This window comes from Arachis duranensis, unplaced genomic scaffold, assembly GCF_000817695.3.
Source record: "Arachis duranensis cultivar V14167 unplaced genomic scaffold, aradu.V14167.gnm2.J7QH unplaced_Scaffold_84737, whole genome shotgun sequence".
Classification (NCBI taxonomy): Eukaryota; Viridiplantae; Streptophyta; class Magnoliopsida; order Fabales; family Fabaceae; genus Arachis; species Arachis duranensis.
The window spans coordinates 16108-21178 of NW_026265152.1; the positions used below are offsets into that span (position 1 = coordinate 16108).

A 5071-nucleotide genomic window follows, 5' to 3' on the forward strand; every position below is an offset into this window, starting at 1 on the left:
CTGTTATAAAATTCAAAATTCATGCAATTCTTCTCTTTTACAATTAAGAACATATTTTTCATTTAAGAAAGGTGATGGATTCATAGGACATTCATAACTTTAAGGCATAGACACTAAGACACTAATGATCATAAGACACAAACATAAATAAAACATAAAGCATAATTTTCGAAAAACAGAAAAATAAAGAACAAGGAGATTAAAGAACAGGTCCACCTTAGTGATGGTGGCTTGTTCTTCCTCTTGAAGATCTTATGGAGTGCTTGAGCTCCTCAATGTCTCTTCCTTGTCTTTGTTGCTCCTCTCTCATGATTCTTTGATCTTCTTTAATTTCATGAAGGAGGATGGAATGTTCTTGGTGCTCCACCCTTAGTTGTCCCATGTTGGAACTCAATTCTCCTAGGGAGGTGTTGATTTGCTCCCAATAGTTTTGTGGAGGAAAGTACATCCCTTGAGGAATCTCAGGGATTTCATGATGAGGAATTTCCTCATGTCCATGAGTGGGATCTCTTGTTTGCTCCATCTTCTTCTTAGTGATGGGCTTGTCCTCATCAATGAGGATGTCTCCCTCTATGTTCCAACTGAATTACAGAGGTGGCAAATGAGATGAGGGAAGGCTAGCCTTGCCAAGGTAGAGGACTTGTCCGCCACCTTATAAAGTTCTTGGGATATAACCTCATGAACTTCTACTTCCTCTTCAATCATGATGCTATGAATCATGATAGCCCAGTCTATAGTAACTTCAGACCGGTTACTAGTGGGAATGATTGATCGTTGGATAAAATCCAACTATCCCCTAGCCACAGGCTTGAGGTCATGCCTTCTCAGTTGAACCAGCTTCCCTCTTGAATCTCTCTTCCATTGAGCGCCCTCTTCACAAATGTCTATGAGGACTTGGTCCAACCTTTGATCAAAGTTGACCCTTCTAGTGTAGGGGTGTTCATCTCCTTGCATCATGGGCAAGTTGAATGCCAACCTTACATTTTCCGGACTAAAATCTAAGCATTTCCCCCGAACCATTATAAGGAAATTCTTTGGGTCCGGGTTCACACTTTGATCATGGTTCTTGGTGATCCATGCATTGGCATAGAACTCTTGAACCATTAAGATTCCGACTTGTTGAATGGGATTGGTAAGAACTTCCCAACCTCTTCTTTGGATCTCATGTCGGATCTCCGGATATTCACTCTTTTTGAGTTTGAAAGGGACCTCGGGGATCACCTTCTTCATGGCCACAACTTCATAGAAGTGGTCTTGATGCACCCTTGAGATGAATCTCTCCATCTCCCATGACTCGGAGGTGGAAGCTTTTGCCTTCCCTTTCCTCTTTCTAGAGGTTTCTCCGGCCTTAGATGCCATAAATGGTTATGAAAAAACAAAAAGCAATGCTTTTATCACACCAAACTTAGAAGGTTTGCTCGTCCTCGAGCAAAAGAAGAAAGAAGAGAGTAGAAGAAGAAGAAAGATAGGAGATGGATGGGGGGCTTTGTATTTCGGCCAAAGGGGAGAAGTAGTGATCAGGTTGTGTGAAAATGAAAGAGTGAAGAAGGGTTTATATAGGGGTGGAGAGAGGGGTATGGTTCGGCCATTATGGGTGGGTTTGGGAGGGAAAGTGGTTTGAATTTGGATGGTGAGGTAGGTGGGGTTTTATGAAGGATGGATGTGAGTGGTGAAGAGAATAGTGGGATTTGATAGGTGAGGGGTTTTTGGGGAAGAGGTGTTGAGGTGATTGGTGAATGGGTGAAGAAGAGAGAGAGTGGTGGGGTAGGTGGGGATCCTGTGGGGTCCACAGATCCTGAGGTGTCAAGTCCTGTGGGGTCCATAAATCATGAGGTGTCAAGGATAGCTCATTCCTGCACCAAGTGGCGTGCAAAAATGCCCTTTCTGCTAATCCTGGCATTAAACGCCGGGCTGCTACCCCTTTCTGGCGTTTAACGCCAGCTTCTTGCCCATTCCTAGCGTTAAACGCCTGTCTGGTGTCCCTTTCTGGCGTTAAACGCCCAGAATGGTGCCAAACTGGGCGTTAAACACCCATTTGCTGCCCTTACTGGCGTTTAAACGCCAGCAAGCTTTTCCTCCAGGGTGTGCTATTTTTTATTCTATTTTTGCTTTTTCAATTGATTTTGTGACTTCACATGATCATCAACCTACAGAAAACATAAAATAACAAAAGGAAACTAGTCTCTAGGACTATGAAATCAGCAGGGATGTAATGGTCTTCAATTTTTACCAGAACATCCTCTACAAGTCCATAAGCTTGTTTTCTTGAATTGTCTGCCATCTCTAGTGAGATTCTTGCAGCTTGTACCTCAAAAATCCCTAGCTTCTCCATTACAGAGAGAGGCATGAGGTTTATGCTTGACCCTAGGTTACGCAGAGCCTTCTCGAAGGTCATGGTGCCTAATGTACAAGGTATTGAGAACTTCCCAAGGTCCTGTCTCTTTTGAGGTAATCTCTGCCTAGTCAAGTTATCCAGTTCTTTGGTGAGCAAAGGGGGTTCATCCTCCCAAGTCTCATTACCAAATAACTTGTCATTTAGCTTCATGATTGCTCTAAGGTACTTAGCAACTTGCTCTTCAGTGACATCTTTATCCTCTTCAGAGGAAGAGTACTCATCAAAGCTCATGAATGGCAGAAGTAGATCCAATGGAATCTCTATGGTCTCAGTGTGAGCCTCAGATTCCCATGGTTCCTCATTAGGGAACTCATTGGAGGCCAGTGGACATCCATTGAGGTCTTCCTCAGTGGCGATCACTGCTTCTTCCTCCTCTCCAATTTTGGCCATGTTGATGGCCTTACACTCTCCTTTTGGATTCTCTTCTGTATTGCTTGGAAGAGTACTAGGAGGGAGTTTAGTAACTTTCTTACTCAGCTGACCCACTTGTGCCTCCAAATTCCTAATGGAGGACCTTGTTTCAGTCATGTGATGTGCGGAAAACGATCCGACACAAAACTCACCGGCAAGTGCACCGGGTCACATCAAGTAATAAAACTCACAGGAGTGAGATCGATCCCACAGGGATTGAAGGATTGAGCAATTTTAGCTTAGTGGTTGATTTAGTCAAGCAAACAAGAGTTGATTTGAGTGATTTGTATCCGGCAGAAGCTAAATTGCATGAAATTTAAAAGGGAGAGGGATAATTGCAGTAAATTAAAGAGAACAGAAAGTAAAGAAGCTGAATCTTAAAGTGCAAGTAATATAAATTGCAGAAACTTAGATTGCAAGAAATGTAAATGACTGAAACTTAAAGTGCAAGAAATGTAAATTACTTGAATTATAAAAGGAATTGGGAATTGGGGTTGCAGAAATTAAGCAAGAGAAAAATAAATTGCAACAAGAAGGAAAATAAAAGATGAACTTAATTGCAGCAGGTCTCAAACAGAAAATGTAAATTAGCTTGAAGAAGCATTCAACTGAAGAATTGAAAATGGAAACCGACAGATCTCAGGACTCAAGAGACTAGATAACCAAGTCTAGATCTCGATGCCTTCCTAGATCCAAATTTAAAATTCAATTGCAAGAAAAGTAAATATCAAGCAGTAGAAAGAAGATGAAGCAGTAAAGAGAAATTCAAATTCAATTGTGCAGAAAAAGTAAACAAGAGATCTCAAGGTGAGATTGAGACAGAATTTCCCCAATTCTCAACACCCAAGACTCAAACAAAGTATGTAGAAAAGAAAGCAAAAATAGCCCAGAGGAAGAGAATTCAATTCTCCTTCCTAGGAACTCTCAAATTCTAAAAGCAACAACTCAAATGTAAAGATGAGCTCTCTACTGTAAGTATTAAAAATTCTAAAAGGAAAGCTCTCCTCGAAAAACTTAAATTCTATGCTATTTATACACTCTCTTCAAATGATCTTCAAGCCTTGAATTGGGCCCTTGCTCTTGATGGAATTGGGTTGACAAAAGCCTCTGTTGATTGCTCTTGGAGTTGGAGAGAAACCCACTTGTGAACCGGGCCATGGATCATTAAAGCTTGAGTCAAAGTTTAAGGCAAACTTTGGCTCAAGCTTTTCATATCAGCTAGCCTCCCGTGCTGTCATCCACGTTTGAGCCAAAGTTTGAGGTCAAACTTTGAGCCAAACGTGGATCCCCCTTGAATGCTTCTTGGCCAACGTTTGCCTAAAAGCTTGAGGGCAAACGTTGGCGCAAGCTTTTGCTCCCCTGGGTGTTTGTTGTGGCGCCAACGTTTGCCTAAAAGCTTGAGGGCAAACATTGACGCAAGCTTTTGCTCCTACCAGGGTGAATTCAACTCCTCCTAAAGTTTGAGTTAAAGTTTGAGGCAAGCTTTGGCTCAAGCTTTTTGTTCTCTCTTACTCCTTGCCATTCCTTCTTTCTTCAACCTTCTTCAAAGCTCTTTTCACCTATCATCAATCAACCAAAAAAACATCAAAGCTATGCTCAAAATCATGAGATTGTCTCTCTTTCATAATTTATGACAATTATAGCACAAAATCTCATGAATTTGCATTAATTCATCCATGGTTGATTGAATCAAAGGAAACATGAAATTCTACCCAATTGGCTTACTTATGGCTCAAGAAAGTGCATAAAATCAATTGAAAACAAAAGAAAAAGACTAGTGAAACTAGGCTAAGATGACTTGTCATCAGTATCAATCTCAATAACTCCTTTCTTCTGATTCGTCCCATTGTTCACAGGATTCCTTTCAGAAGTGTACATGAATTGGTTATTTGCAACCATTTCAATGAGTTCTTGAGCTTCTGCAGGCGTCTTCTTCAGATGAAGAGATCCTCCAGCAGAGCTATCCAATGACATCTTGGACAATTCAGACAGACCATCATAGAAGATACCTATGATGCTCCATTCAGAAAGCATGTCAGAAGGACACTTTCTGATCAATTGTTTGTATCTTTCCCAAGCTTCATAGAGGGATTCACCTTCCTTCTGTCTGAAGGTTTGGACTTCCACTCTAAGCTTACTCAATTTTTGAGGTGGAAAGAACTTTGCCAAGAAGGCATTCACTAGCTTTTCCCAAGAGTTCAGGCTTTCTATAGGTTGTGAGTCCAACCATATCCTAACTCTGTCTCTTACAGCAAAAGGGAATAG

The 5071-nt window shown here is 41.3% G+C and overlaps 1 non-coding gene across 1 annotated transcript; it reads left to right on the forward strand.

The window, feature by feature from the left end:
- The first annotated feature begins 4834 nt into the window (after positions 1-4834).
- On the forward strand, positions 4835-4942 carry LOC127744679 (small nucleolar RNA R71). The gene has a single exon (XR_008005615.1). It is a non-coding gene; the product is annotated as a small nucleolar RNA R71 (small nucleolar RNA).
- The last annotated feature ends 129 nt before the right edge of the window (positions 4943-5071 follow it).